Here is an 18538-nt window from a genome sequence, read left to right as displayed (position 1 = left end):
TGCATTACCCCTCCTCAGGGAAAGCATGCTGCACTGGGAAGTATAGGTTCAAAATGTAAGAGGATTCTTGCATCTTGCTGATACTTACTCTATTCTCTTTGCTTCCCCCCCCCCCTTCAAGGATTATGACAGAGAAAGGACAAGCGAGGCATTCAATCCATCTCTCAGTTCTGACAGATGAACATTAAAAATACCTTTCTTGCCATGTGGTCAGAAGCAAAGAATCAATATTTAATTTCTGAAGCAGCCAGGTTTTAAAATATATTTTTTTAAAAAAATAGTGTAATTCTTTGGCAGTTAATGCAGCAAGGCAGATTAAGTAGGAAGTGTTTTTCTACTCAAGATAATGATCCACGTTTTATTTATTTCTCTGAGGTTGGAATGTTCTGTTCGTGGAGGACCAGTATATGTCCCCAATTGTCTCCCACTGAACAAGGAATACACAAACATCTCTTCATATTAGTAGGCTGACATTTCAAGTTACTTAAAAGTATATTTGATTGGCTTATGTTCCAAGGACATCACTAAGGCTTTTGAAAAAACACCCCACATTCTTTCAAAACTTGAATATTACAAGGCTCTTTGACATATGTCAAATATCCTTTGCATTCCCCATAATTTCTTATCCTCCTTGCAGTATTTGCTCAGTAGCACAGAATTTGAATTATTTTTTTGAGAAGCCAGAGCAATTTCCAGGGTCCTGTGTGTGTTTAAGGAAATATAGCGAAGCTATTTGGGGACAAGGGCAGTTGAAGCATTTGATTCAGCAAAATCGCAAGACAAAGCCATCTGTTCTTTCTTCTGCATTCTTCTGTTGTAGTCATGTTGTGTGTTTGTCTAGTGGAACGGACCCTTCAGTTCCTTCCTTCTTGTATCTGTTTCATGTTTTGCCTTCCATCTGTTTATCTGCTACAAACTCTTGCCCATTTGACTTGTTCTGTCCAAGATCCACCAAAAGGTTACTTCCAGCACGTGAGTTGAGGAATCTCTCATTGGGGAAGGAGAATCTACTGGTGCCTAAGATGGCACCCTTATCAAAGACAACGATCCAATGCCAGACAAAATTAAGCAGTGGTGCTGCTAACCTAAAAAGAAGTTAATTTGAAAGTTTTTTTTAATGATGGGCTCTTGTTTACTCCAAGTATTAAGAGTATTTGGATGGTTAGAGCTTGGCTTAAAAGTGTAGGAAGGCTTGTATGGAATTGCATGATCTACATCCAGAACAGATGAAAATATGGTCTGTTTCTTCCTACTTGCTATGATTTGTTCCCACTCTTTACTGGCTTCCTAAAATCTTGATGTGCTTTGTGCTGTTGCCATTTTAATTGGAACCAATCAAAGAAAGTGTTTTATACCAGAAGAAAAAAAATGATCCAGTCATCTCCATATTATTCTTTTAATTAACATTGTATATTTTTAAAGCTTCAATTTAAAGCTTTGAAATTTGCTGCAAATGATGTATACTTTTTAAAAAAATCCTTTTCCCAGAATGTATAAAACAAGGATCTTCAAATTGGGCAAGTTTAAAACTTGTAGACTTCAACGCCCAGAATTCCTGAGCTAACACAACTGGAGGAGGAATTCTGGGAGTTGAAGTCCACAAGTCTTAAAGCTGTCAAGTTTGAAGACCCCTGGTATAAAATGTTTTAGGTAGTGAAGATCCTGTATCCAGACTACTCAGGATAGAGAAAAAGTTATGGCAATCTGTGTCTCCATTTTGTTTCTATAACACCTTTAATAAACAAGGTATATTTTTTCAGGAAAGTCAGGGTCCAAACTATCATACCAGAATTTTAAAGACCTTTCATCCACCCAATATATACTGAGAATGTGACAACCTAAGAATGACAGAACAGTCTAGCCAAAACTCAGTTCCTTATTTGTTTATACCAGGCAGGCAGAACCTTGCCAGACCAAACCTGTGCTAGACCAAACTCTAATGGATATACCCTAGGAGTTCTATAGAGCGATTACCCTAAACCCTTTCCTCTTTTTCTGATCCATTTCTGTACTGTTTGGTCTCTTGATTCATCCCCTCTTCTTGAAATGTGCTTCCTTCCTGGGAAACTGTCTCTTCATTGTAGTCCAGGGGTGTCAAACTGGTGGCTCGCAGGCTGGATGTGTCACACACAGACCACGCCTACCCCAGCTCCGCGAAAGGGAAAAATGTCATGAAATGTCATGTGATGGCAATGTGATGTGGCAAGTTTGACACCCTTGCTATAGTCCATCACACACAATCCATCATAGCAACATTGTCATTTATTTATTTCAAACATTTATTTGACTATTTTAAACTGAACTCCAGGTGGCTCACCATCAAAAGATAAAATAATATGTACAAATGATAAAACAAAACCAAAAATACAACTAGAGACAGAAAATATGACAGGAAACACCACATTCCCTCATACAACCATAACAGTGTCTTACTATTTTGATCTCATCCTAACCCCACACTTGAAGGAAAAGCCAACCATTTATGTAACATTGCATGTGACACACAGCCCATGTCAGCTAGTAAACTGATGAGATTTATGTCAGAAATAGATTGTTTCTGCCTGAGCCTTTTAAAATCTGCAGGTAGTTAACAATTTATGAAACTGATGAATAAGGACCTTCAGACCCTACCCCAAATAGTTAAGTCTATTCTATTTAGCTTTGTTTAGATTGAAATTAAATCTGCTGTATTCAGGTTTTAAAAATATTATCCTTGCTGAAATGTAACCCTACTATATCATGGGACAAGGCAGACACAAATATAAACTTAGACATGGGAAAGAGGGAAATAGTGGTTTACAAGTTGTTTTTGTGAACAATGCATGCATGTATGGAAAATACTAACTTGCTGATTAATTACTAAAATTGCTAATAGGAGCGCAAACTGTTTTTAGAAGGTACTAATACAGGAATGTGATTCAACTCTCCTTTGTTCCTATAAAGTAGGGACCAAGGAACTTGGGGGGCACACAAGCTTTGGGAAAGATCCCTTTGTGTTTTTTTAAAATTTTGCACAGAATTAACTTTCTTTCCAATTCCTAGTATGTGTGTCATTGGGCTTCCACACATCAGACATGAAACCTAGGGACATAAAAACCCTAGATGTCACAAAAGGGGAATATATGAAGTGGTACTAATTCTTCATGTGATTTTGATTCCATGCCTCTGTTTATACAACCAAGGATTGTATTACCTTTTTTGCCGCATGCTACTGGCTCATATTTACGTGATAGTCCACTAGGACTCCAAGGTCCCTCTCACAGTTACTGTGTTTGTGTCAGGTTTTGCCTAAACTATATTTGCACCTTTGGTTTTTCCTGGCTAGGTGTAAAACCTTGCTTTTCTCCACATTAAATTTCATGTTGTTGGATATAGTCCATTGTTCAAATCTGACAAGATCTTTTTGGATCCTGAGCTTATGTTCTGGGCTGTTGGTTATTCCTGCCAGTTTAGTGTCATCTGCAAATTTGGTGAGTTCCTCTTCTATTCCCTCATCTAAGTCATTTATGAATATATTGAAGGGTACTGGCCCTAAGATGGAACTTTATGGTACCACACTGCTTGTTTTCCTCCATGTTTCCCTCCACTAAGGACCATGCATTGAGTATGGTTTGTCAGCCAGTTAAAAATCCATCTGGTGGTGATAGCAATAGCAATAGCACTTACACTTATATACTGCTTTATCGTGCTTTACAGCTCTCTCTAAGCAGTTTACAGAGTCAGCATGTTGCCCCCAACAATGTGTCAACCTTGAGCCTGTGTGTCTCAAACTGCCAAACTGCTGGCAGCCCACAGCCAGCAGAAGTAGCCTGCAGTACTGTATTCTAACCACTGCACCACCATTTGCATCTAGAAGTGATGCTATCTATCCCACATTTTTCTAGTTTATCAAGAAGTAAGTTGTGGTCTAATTCGTTGAATGCCTTGCTGAAATCTAAGTATACTATGTCCACAGCATTTCGCTGGTCTACTAATTTAGTCACTCTGTCAAAGAATGAAATAAGATTGGTTTGGCATGATCTGTTTTTAACAAACCTAAGCTGGCTACTAGTTAACTTTATTTGTTTCTAGATGTTCACAGATCTGTTTTTTTAATTATTTTTTTCAGTATCTTCCCAGGTATTGATGTTAGGCTGATTAGTCTGTAGTTTCCTGGGTCTGTTTTATTTCTTTTTGAAGATGGGAACCACATCCACTCTTTTCCAATCCTCTGGTAGTTCCCCAGTGCTCCAGGATTATTTAAAGACATGGTACAATGGTTCTGAGATAACATCTGTCAGCTCTTTCAGAACTCTGCAATGCTATGTTTTTGGTAGGTTGGGCTATAGTTTCTTTTTGTGCGAAGACTGATGCAAAGATTGAGTTGAGCAGCTCTGCTTTTTCTCTGCTGTCTGTTATTTCCTTGCCATCATCTCTCTTTAGTGGATCAACTGTTTCCTTGACTTTTTTCTTGTTATTTATATGTTGAAAGATACTTTTTGACAATTATCTTTGGCTTTTGTTTCAAGTGTTTATTCATTCTGAGCCTTTGCTTTCCTGACTTCATCTTTGCAGATTCAGGCTACTAGCTGGTATTCTGCCTTAGTTATGTGTCCCTCTTTCCATTTTTTTTTGTACTTATCCTCTTTGTCTTTCCGTTTATCAGAGATCTTTGTGCAACCATGCTGGTTTCTTCTTGGATTTCTTGTTTTTTTTTTTCAATGGTATTGTGCTGAACTGGGTTTTTATGATCAAAATTTTCAGTTTCCCACACTTCTTGAGTTATTTTCTCCTTTAGGATTTTTATCCATGGAGTTTTTCTTAAGCTCTTTCTGAGTTTGTTAAAAATCAGCTCTTTTAAAATTTAAGACACTGGATTATATTTTATTGCTTGTGTTTACCTTATATTGAATTCCAATATGATGTAGTCACCCTCACCTAAAGTTCTGGCAACTTCAACTCCCTCTATCACTTCTTCTGTATTAGTAAGAATTAGATTCAGTATAGTTTTTCCTCTAGTTTCCCCCTCTACCTTTTGGATGTCAAAGTTGTCAACTAAGTTGGTTAGGAATCTATTCAATTTCCCACTTGTTGCAGAATTGTCTCCCAGTTGACATTAGGGTGGTTAAAATCTCCCATTACTACCGTGGTATGTTTTCTACATACATTTGTTAATTGATTAGCAAAGAGTTCATCTATTTCTTTTGCTTGGTTCGGTGTAGTATATGCCTATAGCAAGGTCATTTCCCCCCCTTTTATATTGCCCCATATGGATTCTAGGAGGTTTTCATCCTTGGTTTCGTGTATTTTTGTAGAGATGTAGTGATCTTTTATATATACTGCAACACCTCCTCCTCTTTTGTTAAGTCTGTTTCATTTGAATAGTTGGTATCAAAAGATCCAAACTAGTTTTGGGTATGAATTTACTTGGGAAATGAGTGGATAATAGTCTGGACAAGCCTAAGATATTTTGCAAAGTAATTTCTTTGAAAAGCGGCAATGGCAACAGAGCAGTGAAAGAATTCCTGAGGTATATCATTCAATAGATGACAAGCTGCCTTGTTAAAAATATAGTCACACTGTGCTACTTCTTGCAATCTTATTTTAAAAGCTAAACTATGAGGAATCATATTTTTGATGTTTGAATTTTTTTTGGAAAATGTATTAAAAATCTTTCTTCCAATATATCTTATTCAGAAGCAAAGCAGACCAAAGAGTCAAAAGAAATATTATGTTTTATTTGTTTTTAAGGAAAAGAAAACAGTTCAATGGAGTTTACTCCCAAGTAATTGAACTAAGGAAACAGAAAAAGATTTCAAGAAGCAAAATGGCACTACTGCAGGATTAAATTCTGTTTTTCTTTCTGTGACATCACAGCAAACACTGATTTATTGATCCATATCTGATTGACATCTGTCCAGTATCAGGTGTCACAGCCAGGACAGAAAGAGATTTTAAAAAATATGTTCTTTAGTATAGTGAAGAGAATTGCTACAATCTGGATGCTGTGGAACGACATGTTTATTAAGCTTACATGCTGAAGGTAGCTGGACGATCAATCATAGTCAGAAATATGGAGTACAAAAAATATGCCTGTTCACTGCTCTGTTCAATCGCACACTAGAAGAATAAAGAAACTGCCTGTCCATCTTGTATCTGGAATTCAATCTGATTATAAGAGTCCTTTATTCCAGAAGTATACCCAATTGAGGTCACTCAAAATATGATGAGGTGCCCTGAAAAGAGGTAGGAAGTGGTCTTGTACCAAAAACATGTTTAAAGGAAAAGATCAGATTCATAGGAAAAATAAAAATAGTGAACTATTTTGCAGTCTCCTTTTCTCTTTCTTTCATTTTGATAAACACGCCCCCCCCCCACCCCATAAGCTACAAAAGATGCTGGCTGGATTTGAATGGGAAACGATTTGTGAATGAAGGCAAATATACGTGTCCTATGATAATGTTGCAGGACCCAATCTGAGTCACTCACCGGGACCGAAGGTTTATTCTTCCAAGCTTTTGGGTTCCTCCTGGAGCCCATCATCAGGGAAGTTATCTCTCTCTCCAGAATATGTACATTGGGCTGTTCTACGCATTGTATTTATATGGTTGCTGGTTGTGTGTAGCTTTTAGTTGTTAATTAGGGTGTTGAAGTCATTGATTGTTATTTCTTTCTGCTGCTGTCCCTTCAGCTCCTAAACACCTGATAAGCTGATAATCAATCAGCAATCCTGTTGATTGATGAGGGGCCCCTTTTCTCAGGCTCCAATTATTTTTCTGGCTATTTTTATCCCTGCTCAGCCAACAATCATAGTAACTTGTTTGCGTTCTTGCAAATGATTCATACAAGGGGCAATCAATTGCCAAGAGATGTTTGATCAGGTTGGATGAAGATCACCCTGATCTATAAGGGACAATGCGGCATTGCAGGAACACCTACAATGTTCTTCTACACGAGGGCTGACAAACTCACGGCTTGCAGGCCGGATGCATCACGCGCTGGCCATGCCCTGGCCACGCCCATGCCTGGTTTTGCGAAGGGGAAAAAAAGTAGTGATTATGTCATATGATGTTGCTGTGACGAGGTGAGTTTGACACCCCTGTTCTACATCAAGCAGTTTTGGCTTCTAGCATTCTGAGTTAAGCAAAGATCCAACTCCTTGTAGCAATTGACTATTCTGACTGGAATGTTGAAGAGGCAATCACTAAAGAGCAATGTCAGAGTGCCAGAAGGGGTGAATCTATCAGTTTTATTTTCTCCCACATTCATTTTTTCTTCTACCTTCAAGTCTCTTTTCCTATCCTGCACATGAAAAGATTTAAAAATTCGGGGATGGAAAGACTTCTTGTAAAAACCCAAACTGAAAGCTCATCTGCACTGGCCAAATTCAAGAGCCTGCGTTGTGTTTGTCTGCCTGCCTGCTAAGGAGAAGATAAAGATGATGAATTGATTGTTCCCAGGTGAGCAGTTTGTATTATCATCCAAGCCTTGCTAATGCTGTGTAAGACACACCAGATTAGTACTGGAAAATACAGAAATTCATTTCTGTTCTGATGTTCATAATAGCATCTTAGGCCCACTTCGATGGGCAGAAAGTGCTGGGGTGTTTCATGACCAATCAATGATAGGTGTTGATGCTTTCCAAACTGGTCTTTCAATAATAATATTTTGTTATCATTCACAGATACTTCCCATATTTCATCTGAATGTCTGTGTGGTTCTTGGAGCTGATGAATACTGCCTTTCACAGAAAGACAAGGAAAGGAATTTGTTTCTTACTCTGCTACATGATCTGCTGGCCCCTGTAAATTTAAATCCTTTGGAAGCTACCCAGGTAATTACAGGTAGTCCTTGACTTACAATCATTCGTTTACTGACTATTCAAAGTTACAATAGCATTAACAAAAGTGACATGACAATTTTTCACACTTATGACCATTGCAGCATCCCCAGGGTCACATGATCAGAATTTGGAGTCTTGGCAACTGGCATGTTGCACTGTCCCAGAGTCATGTGATCACTTTTTGATAAGCAAAGTCAAGTGGGGAAGCCAGATTTAGTTAACAACTGTGTGACTAACGTAACAACTGTGGTGATTCACTTAACAACCGTGCCAAGAAAGATTGTAAAATGGGGCAAAATTCACTTAACAACTGTCTTGCTTAGCAATGGAAATTTTGGACTCCATTGCGGTCATAAGTCAAGGATTATCTGTAGTGAATCGTGAAGATGTGAAATAAGATTAGATGAATAGCTGAATGAATGAATTCTGTTAGAAGGACTGTATTCCAGGAATGGAGAAGCTGTGTAAAACAGCCAGAAGTGTGAATGAATCTGGGGTAGGTTTAAAAGAACACCCAGATCTTCTTTAGCATAGGGAGATATGGTGTAAAGACAATAATTTTATTCAATTGTTGGAAGAAATATCCTTCTGGGTTCAGTTCCAAGTGGGAAAGAAAGACACTGGAAACATGGTAACTGCTTGGAAAGATGGTTTAATGGTAGTTTAATGCCTTGGGTGAAGAAAGAAGAAAGGGCTGATATGCTGAGAGGGCCTGGGTTTTATACCCTCTGTTGAGATTTGAATTTGAGCTTGTATTCTGATTGGTTGTCAGACTCCCATTGGGCCATTCAGGGGCAACTCTGTAGGCTGTCCTGAGTCCCAGGCTTGGTTGAGCCTTGCTGGATGATGATGTAATGAAAGGGCTTTGGCCAATTCCTATTATAACTCTACCTGGAGATCTTTGTTATGTAAAATAGACTAGCCCAGGCCAGAGTAATGGTCATTAGCAAAGGTGTGGGTGAGCTTCTGCTTCTGAGTTTTTACTTCTCTTTTAGGGGAAATATTCTGCCTTTTTAATATTTCCTAGGATATTTCATTTTTCTAGGAGAGGGGTGGGTGCTAACTTCCTACACTCTGTATCTTGGCATTGTTTGGACAGCTAATTTTGGGTACAGGAGGTATTGATTGGTGTGTTAAAACAGTTAATAGGCCTTGGGGAAAAATATAGATAATCTAGTTGTGCAAATAAGGTTGAATCTACAGATATTCAAGAAGACACCCTCTAATCTAGCATGCTACAAGTAGTTAAGGGCTGGGTAGGTCTGAGTTCAGTTCTGCCCTCTGTCATGGAAACTCACTGGCTGACTTTGGGCCAGGCCCCCAGCTTCTTGTTGTATGGCAAAAAGGAGAGTTTGTGTTTCTTTGAGTTAGTGGAAGAAAAATGGGACATAAATCTATTGAATGGTAGATAATTATATATATAAAACACATTTACCTTTCTTTAATTCATGAATTATTTATAACCTAGTCTGAATTTGGGGTATTTAAATGTTTTAATTTAAAGCTCAGCCAAACACAATTCTGGCTGTTCCCTTGGTCCCATGCAACAGGCTTGCTTTACAGCAGGTGGCAGCCAAGTCACATTCAGAAAAAAGAAAGGTAAGTCCAGCAGTATTCCAGGCTCAGCTACTTAGCAATACGCTGGTAACAGTAGAGTTGGAGAAGCGTAACAAGCGGGAGATTCCCAGATCAGAACTGAAAAACCAAAAAGGAATGCAAAATGGAAGGCCATTGATCTCTATTATAGAATGAACTAGAGTTGGACTACATAGACCAAAACAAAACCTTTGCTTGCTATAGGAGAAGAAGAAACAGATCAATCTTGCCCACTTTTTAAATAAGGGAATTGCAGTTTGTGAACAAAAGGCATGTTATGGGTCTCTCCAACATCTTAGATGATAATTTTTGGGAGGATGTATGAAATCACTCTGTTCTCACTCTTCCCATTGTAAGTACCACCTTCCTGTTGTAGATTAAGTTATTATTTCCCTTCTTATGTTGGTTCAACTCGTACCTTTTGCTTTGCCTGGTGCATTTTACTTCATTATAAGCTAACTCCAGTAGTTCATTGGCTACTTCACAGAGGTTAGGAATATACCTCAGTTGAGTCAATGGTGTTTAATATCTTCCAGAGTACTCTTAGCAAGAATGCTACCATAGCACAATAGTTGTAACACTTGCCTTATAAGTAGAAGGTTGCTAATTTAAACCCTGGCAGAAACCAATGTTTAAATTTTTTTCTTTTCCTGAGCTACCTAGTTTATTCTAAGCTTTAAAATAATAAATGTCCAGTAATAACAATAATACAGTTATATAATAATAGTTCAGTTATGCAATAACAACACTATATTTCTAGTCATCTGTTGCAGAAGTCTTTCAATACAAGCTCTCAAACAGCCCATGGGTAGCCTGTTCTTTGGTTGCTGTTGCCAAAATCTGGAGAGGAATTTCTTAAGCTATTTTAGAATCAAGCTAGCAAGACCCAGGATAGGAGAAGGTTAAGGATGGAATATGGATATGCCTTTGACCATTTTTTTTTCTGAATCAGACTTATAGGCTCACATTGGTCAAGGCCTTCTATTCAGGCAGACAATACAGGAAATGTTTCTGATTCTTCCTCCTGCACAAATCTTATCCGGTTGAAGATTCCTTTGTGGCTGCCATTTCTGACAGCCGCTCCACCGCCTCAGGAAAAAGGAGTCTAGCCGGCTGGGGAAAGGGGGTGTGATATCCCCAGACCCCTGCCCGGATCTCCTCTATCTTCCGCTGCCCCTCCAGGGTAGCGACAACCCCCAAATCCAATTGGATCGGGGGTACCTCAGCGGCGAGCGCAGCAGGGACCCGCAGAAGGGCGGATTCCTGCCGCCGCCGAAGCCTTGCAACCGGAAGTCCCCTCAGTAAATGTTTCTATAATTTGAGGGGAGTTCTTCTAAATTTTGATTCAGTAATTAAAATGTTCTTCACTTAAGGCACAATAAGTATGCAGGTAAAATAAATCCATAGCAATAGCACTTAGACTTATATACCTCTTTATAGTGCTTTACAGCCCTCTCTAAGCGGTTTACAGAGTCAGCATATTGGCCCCAACAATCTGGGTCCTCATTTTACCCACTTCGGAAGGATGGAAGGCTGAGTCAACCTTGAGCCTGGTGAGATTCGATCTGCCAAATTGCAGACAGGTGGCTGCAGCAGAAGTAGCCTACAGCACTGAATTCTAACCACTATGCCACCATGGCTCTACTACCTGTCATATCGATTCTATACCTTACAATGGAATTCCATACCATACAAGGCATATACCAAAAAAAAGAGAAGATCAAAGAACACGAGGCAGAGCCAGAAGAAGATGGACAAACAACATCAAAGACACACTACCACAGTATCAAATAACAATGGCTGAGGCCAGCAGAAGAGCAAGAACCAGAACTTTGTATCTACACCCAAAGCAGTAGAAGAGGAAGAGAAGAAGAAAGGAGGAGGAGGAAGAGGAGATAAAATAAAATCCTAAGGATTATTCCAGTATTTTGGGATTTCCCACATGCTGCTGTTTACTGACTTATTGGTTTCAGTGGACAAGAAGCAAGAAAGACAATCAAGACGCAATGAATCAAAATATGCGAGAGAGTCTCTGTTTCTCAGTTTCTTTGAGCCTTAAAAAGGCAATACCTACAGTATGTGTTTATAGTAGGTGCTCCTGAATTCCACTTGTGATACATGTTTAGTATATGGTAGGATATGCAACTGTTTAACTTTTCCTTTCTATGTACATTAAGTATGTTGGTGGGAAGGAATACAAGAGACACTCCTAAGAGACCACGTCTGGATCATCAATCCAGCTCCAACTGGCTTTTTATTTCTACACATACAAAAAAGACTGCCTGGTATTGAATTGGTGAACCAGATGTGATCTTTGCCATGTAATCACCCGTCAAAATAGCAAAGGGTGGGTTCTTTGGTTGGTGTGTTCATTATTGATGGAATGTATATCCCTCCTTTCTATGGTAGGCAATAACTGATGCAGCTGTAGTTCAAATTTTGTCAAATGTGGGTAACTTTATGGCCCATAGACTTCAACTCCCAGAATTCCTGAGAAATACTGGCTCAAGAATTCTGGGAGCTGAAGTTCTCATGTTGTAAAGGGGCCATAGCTGTTCACTCCTTTTTCTAGACCAAGCCAAGGAAGCATGGCTCATAAAGATTGAATATTTCAATGTTTTTTTCCTCCCTTGTAAGGGTAACAAAGCTCCACATTTTTGTAAAAATTGATGGACAATGCCCTAAAACACCTCTGATCTAGTTACCAATTTGCACATTCCACTAGGGGAAGGCAGTTTTTAGCACCTGTAAAAAAGCAGCACCACATCAAATATACTGTGAACTCACCAAATATGTCTGGAGGTGGTACGTAATGCTGCTGAATAATCATTCAGCACATGTCAGATATGCCGGTTTCCCAAGCTATGTCACTTGAAGTCTCTTAACCAGAGGTGGCAGGGATCAAGCTTGAGATCTTCTTCCACTGAACCGTGCATTGGGTCTGAAGCATCCTTTTCAGTATAATTTCTTCCAGGGAAAGTCTTCTGCAAAGTAAATAATCAAGCCACATATTTGACTCAACCACGGGAGATAGATTTAGAAAAAGACCTGCGTTCCAGGTTCAGCAGGGCTAGGAGAAAATGAGTTCACCATAGATCCATCTTGACAGATTTGTTTAAAAATGAAAACTGTCAACAGAGGAAAATCAATCATCATGTTGACAGAGCATGGTTTCTTACTTCCAGCAGCTGGGTCCATCTGGCCAGCCAGGAGCAGTAAAACAACATATTGAGTGCATAACGCCTATAGCTGAAGTGGCCCCAAGGTTCGTTCACGCTGCAGTTTGCAGCATCAAATAGCCAGATTGCTCTCTTGCCAGGATGAGTGAGGGGTGTCAGTCAGGAGGGCCTGTCATCTGTAATTTCCCTTAAAGCATTTTCCTGGCTGCTGGGAAGACCCCGAGGATGACAGAGGGGAATTAAGATAAATTTTCAGCACCCTTTCAAAACGCAGCAAGAATCCTTCCCATCGTTCAGAACATCTGGCAATTTGAGAGCAGCTTACCTTTGTTCTGCTGTTATTGTTGTTCATAAATTTTATAATGGTAATCATAAATCAAAATCTGTGAGAGTTTAGAGGGCAAGAGATCTGTAACGATTGAGCTAATGTGATTAAAGGAGCAAGCAATAAATGTTTATTTCAGTGGAGCTCAGAAATGACAGGGTTTAGCCATAATTGAGCATCATCCTTGTTTAATCCATGTATGTCCATTGGGCTTAATTTGCTCAATGTACCCTAAAATCAGTGGTAGGATTCAGCCAGTTTGCACCACTTCGAGAGAACCGGTTGTTAACTTCCTGAGCAGTTTGGTGAAATGGTTGTTGGAAGAAATAATTAAGGCAGAGAACCGGTTGTTAAATTATTTGAATCCCACCACTGCCTAAAATGCTTGTCTATATCTCCTTAACTGGGTCCTGAGGTGGAATGCTCTGTTCCCTCTCAGAAACTTTAAAGTATGTTTTGCTTCTATGGGCCAGGATGTTTCTGTTCATGATCAAATATATCAACTTAAATGGCTTCTGCATAAAATTCACGGCACTTCAGGGCATGAGGAGCTGTCTTGTCCCAGTTACATGGACCTGCCCCACCTGATCAAGCAGGGAAGGCATGCTTGCGAATCCTGTGGGCCAATGAATGTTGATTGGTGGGACCTAGAAGGTGGGCCTTCTCTATTATTGCCCCCACCCTTTAGAACAGGGATGTCAAACTTGATTTCATTGAGGACCGCATCAGGGTTGTGTTTGACCTTGAGGGGCCAGAGTGGGTGTGGCCAGGATGGGTATGGCAGCTTGATGTCACTTGTGTCAGGGGGGTTGTGGTGGCTGAGCACTCTGCCAACGAAAATGGGCTCCCAAGCTCTGTTTAGGCTGCAATGGCCTCCTGCCACTCTCCGCCAGCGAAAATGAAAATTGGGAGGCACTGCAGGTCAGTCCTTCACTGTTTCCAGGGCAGCCCCGTGGGCCAGATTTAAGCAGCCTGCAGGCTGGATTCAGCCCCTGGGCCTTGAGTTTGATATCCCTGTTTTAGAACATCTTACCCCTTAGAAGTGAGGAGAGGCCCCATTCTTCTGGTTTTCCAGAAGAGTGTTAAGAGTGGGCTCTACCAATTAACACGGGAGCCTATGATCCAATCTCTCTCTGCCTTGTTGAAATTTTTAAGCCTTCTATTTTTTTAAAAAAACTTTGAGTTTATATTTAACTTGTTCTTAATCCTGCTTTCCACTGTGCTTTTAGTCCTGTGTTTACAGTATATTCTTTTGTTATGATGTTGTAAACTGTCCAGAGTCACTTAGGTGAGATGGGCAGTGTAGTAATTTAATAAACAAACAGCAAACTGGCATTGATTTTGTGAGCAAAAGAAAGGTTGTTCAAGTATTATTGCAGCTCCCAGTGTGGCAGTTTTTCAATCCACCTGAATTGCATACTTTCTACCTGCCACTTTCTTTTTCCGTGGTTTGCAGTAGCTTCCATTCTTACCCAGAAAACTAGAATTTACTTTTCTTTTTCAGGCTCAGATAATTCCATGAAAACTTGGCATGGCATGGCCTATCCAGCAGCATGTGCATTCTGCTTTCTGAGAGAGGAGACCCCCAATAAGGCCATAACTGACCAGTCAGTTTGGTAAAAGTAGTTAAGGCACCAGGCAAGAAAGTGGGAGAATGTGAATTCCAATCCCTCTTTGGATATGAAAGCTGTCTGGGGGACTTTGGGCCAATCACCAGGAGAAGGTGAGTTCTAGTCCCACCTTAGGCATGAAAGCCAGCTGGGTGATTTGCGGCCAATCGCTAGAAGACTGAGTTCTAGTCCCACTTTAGGCACAAAAGATGGTGGGGTGACTTTAGGCCAATAACCGGGAGCCTGTGAGTTATAGACCCACCTTAAGTATTAAAGTTGACTGGGTGACTTTGGGCCAGTCACATTCTCTCTCAGCCCAACTCACCTCACAGGCTTCTTCTTGTGTGTGTTGAATATACTTACGACTTTGAGTTTTTTTGTAAAATTAATAAAGGGGGAAATAAATAAATAGATGATAGATAGATAGATAGATAGATAGATAGATAGATAGATAGATAATTAGACAGGCAGACAGATGGACAGACAGATGACAGACAGGCTGAGAGACAGACAGACAGATGGTGGACAGTTAGTCAGGCAGTCATCTCATCACTAAGGCCATTTGCCCCTCAAATCCCCAGTCATAAGGCTAGTAGTCTCTCTTCCTTCAGTTTTGTCCTGCCTGGATCCCTGAAAGATGCCAGTTGGCATGGCAACACCTTCCTGAATGGTCAGCATTTCTTCTGAGTTAAAGAATGCCTCAAGGAGGGAAAGGTGCTGTCTCTCAAAGTAGCAGGGCTGGAGCTTTTGCAAAAGCAGCAGCAAGGCACATCAGAGGAATACAAATAGTGTTTACGCAGCCGTAGTATCTCCAGTTTAGGCAAATTTGCCTACCCATGCTACAGTCTGGGAGCATCAAATCAGGCAAGTTCAACATGCCTCTCAAAAAAATGCTGCTTGATTTCACTATGGACAGTTCATCCTCCAGGCTGTTTCCTTGTGATTAGTACAGCTCTGATGAAGAAGGGGAGTTAAATATGTTGATTTTAAAACGGCAAAACCTTAGATTTCAGGGCTGTTGGTGAGCTGTAAGAATCTCTGCCACTGAATTGCAATTTTTATGTTATTGATGAGAATCACAGTTAAATTGACGAGAAACACATATTGATTGTAGTTTAATTTCTTTGAATGTAATTGAAATATACTTTTCTGGAGTGTGGCCTTGTGTCTGAAAAGCAGTTATGTGCCAGGCTCAAGATGTATTTTCTACTACTTATGCTTGCTCTTGATTTTTCATGACGTGATTTGCATATTGACTATGAGCATGTCTTCCTTGAGAGTATCACGATGCTGGGGTGATAATTTAAGCAGGTTTGAAGCGCAAGTTAATATAGTCAAGTAATTGCTAAGAGGTCAAGGTTTTTCTATTTCTTTCTTTCTACAACACTGTAACTCTCAAACTTTTGCTGCCCTGCATCCTTCTTCCTCTTATAGACAGGAAGTCTGACAAATTCTGTTTGTTTAACACTAGCAGATGGTTGTAGAACAGGCAGGAGCTGTTGCCCCCCCTTCAATATTGCAGTGGGGGTCCTTAGGGTAAGAGGTGCATACACAAAGTTGGGACTGTCTCTGGCTTTAATTAGGAAGCAAAGGAACTTCTGTCAACAAATGATTTGAAGAATGATCCTACAATTTTATATTTAATCAGTCTGAGGAAATACCATGTGGGTGAAGAAATCCCCTTGACCACCTCTGGGGAGGACAAATGACACTGAGATGGATGGCAAAAAGGGGGCCAAGGTTTCACCAGCTGGCCAGATGTTTTGCTATCTAGAGTAAGTTTTTGAATTGCCCATGTAAACCGCTCCAAACTCGATTGCAGAAAATACGACTTTAGCAACAGAGTGGTCGATGCCTGGAACACCCTACCTGACTCCATTGTTACAGCTTCAAACCCTCACAGCTACAGTCTAACCCTATTCTTAAGAGGTCCATAAAGGGGGCATGCATAAGTGCACCAGTGTGCCTACCGTCCCTGTCTTACTGTCCCCATTTATCTGTATTTATTCCCATTGTCTTGTTTATGTTCATACTTGCTATCTGTACATATTTGACACATGTACATCCCTCTGAGGTTCTCAGAATAATGCACTGGGAAAGGCTGACTATCTGCCTGCACATGTAGCCACTGCGACTTCCTCATAGAGGAAGACTTTTTTTAATGCTTATGTTCCTTCAAGTTAGTGATGACTTTTGGCACCTGTCTGGACAGTTTTCTTGAAGAGATTTCCATTCCATGGTTTGCCATTGTCTGCTTCCTAAGTCTAAGAGAGAATGATTGGCCCAAAGTCAACCAGTTAGTTTCATGCCTACAGTGGCATTAGAATTCACAGTTCTCAGTTTCTAGCCTGACGCCTTAACCATTACGGTAAATTGGCTTCCTTATGGAGGAAGAGGCTGGTCTGAAATATAGTTTTCTTGCTTCTCTGAAACCTCCAGCTTCACATATTCTGTGCAGATTGCATTTATTCACTTCTGCTGATTCTTTATGCAGCGGTACCTGAAGTTTCCTCAGCCATTAACATCAGGAATGCAGGAATATAAAAAACTGCCCAGCCTTGATCCATCTAGCTCAAGACTGTTGACAGTGACTGGCGGCAGCTCTCCAGAGTTTCAGGCGCAAGTTGAGTTGTTCCAGTCCTTTTTGGAGATGCAGGAGAACAAATCTGGATGCAAATCTGATGCTGATACTGAGTGATGGCCTCTCTCCTGTTCACATTGTTCAGATGCCCCTGGGAATGAGGGAATAATAATTTGGGATAGAAGGCCATGCATTTATTCCTGCTTAGAATTCCTGGCACGCTTTCTTTCCTGAGATTGCTCTGTCACTTGTGCAGTACATTCATCCCTTAACAAGGTCCAGACTCATTTATCTGACAACAATAAAAAAGCAACAAAAGGGAGGACATTGGAAGCCTCTTAACAGTGATAGTGCTAATGAAGCTTTAAAATAAAGGGCAAGATTTAATTCCCTGAACTCTTTAAAGTCATCTTCAAACAATTATCTGACAGGAAGAGAAAATGGAGAGCCTGGCAGTTTCACAAGCCAACTGGGGCCCTGGAGGAACTATTCATTTTGGGTTGTACCTGCATGTCTTTCCTTGTGTTTGTCAAGTCAGCCAGTTCTAGAATTGGGTTTTGGAATTTACTCTCAATATTCTTCTGTGATGCTTATAATAGAAGCCTTTGTAGACCACAGCAACTTGGTAGATCTTTGGGTATTGTGTTGCAGTTTTTTCTTTACTTTCATAGCTGGGCAACTGTCTTCTCGGATCAAGGGACAACTGGTATTTAGGTGTTGAAAGATAGAATCACGGTAAAAATTAAATTTGATTCCATTTAAATGTACAATGTTCTGTCCTCGCTACACGTTGATCTGTGTGCAGCTTGACATGCAGCTAAAACCACCTATCCTCCAATAAAACAGACCATGAATGTAGATCTGAATGCTTTATTGAAAGAATAGGATATGGTGAAACTGGGAAAAATAGGAAAACATACAATGAGAACCAAATACAAGATAGACAGTATTAAGTTCCTGCTGAACATAACAATTAATAAATACAAGCAATTTAAATCTGACCAGTGATGCTCTGTGTATGGGATGTGGGTTTGTCCTTGGATGACCATTTGCCACAGATTAAGATGGATTCTTCTTTGTGCTTCTGCCTTCTCCAAATGCTAAAGGAAATGGAGTCTTGCACTTGTTTTGAGAGTGAGGGCTGATGGGTAATGAGGTGGTATCAGCTTTAAACAATAAACTTGGTATTTGTCTCTCTAGCCACTAGATGGGATTAGAGTGCAACAACAGTAAAGATCATATGTTGGGGCATATTTGTCCCTCCTGCCACTAAATGTGGTTAGAGAGCAACAACAGTATATAAAAGTTATATGCTGGGGCATGACATACAACATTTAAATCATCAACAATTTAAAATTGAATTATGACAATTCCCTACTTTTAAATTAATTTATCCCACCTGTTATCTTAAAATGACAAGTAGAA

Source organism: Notechis scutatus, chromosome 1, assembly GCF_049901735.1.
Source record: "Notechis scutatus isolate UNSWTSFEM ecotype Mainland chromosome 1, rNotScu1.2, whole genome shotgun sequence".
Taxonomy (NCBI): Eukaryota; Metazoa; Chordata; class Lepidosauria; order Squamata; family Elapidae; genus Notechis; species Notechis scutatus.
Note: the sequence above shows the minus strand (reverse complement) of the source record.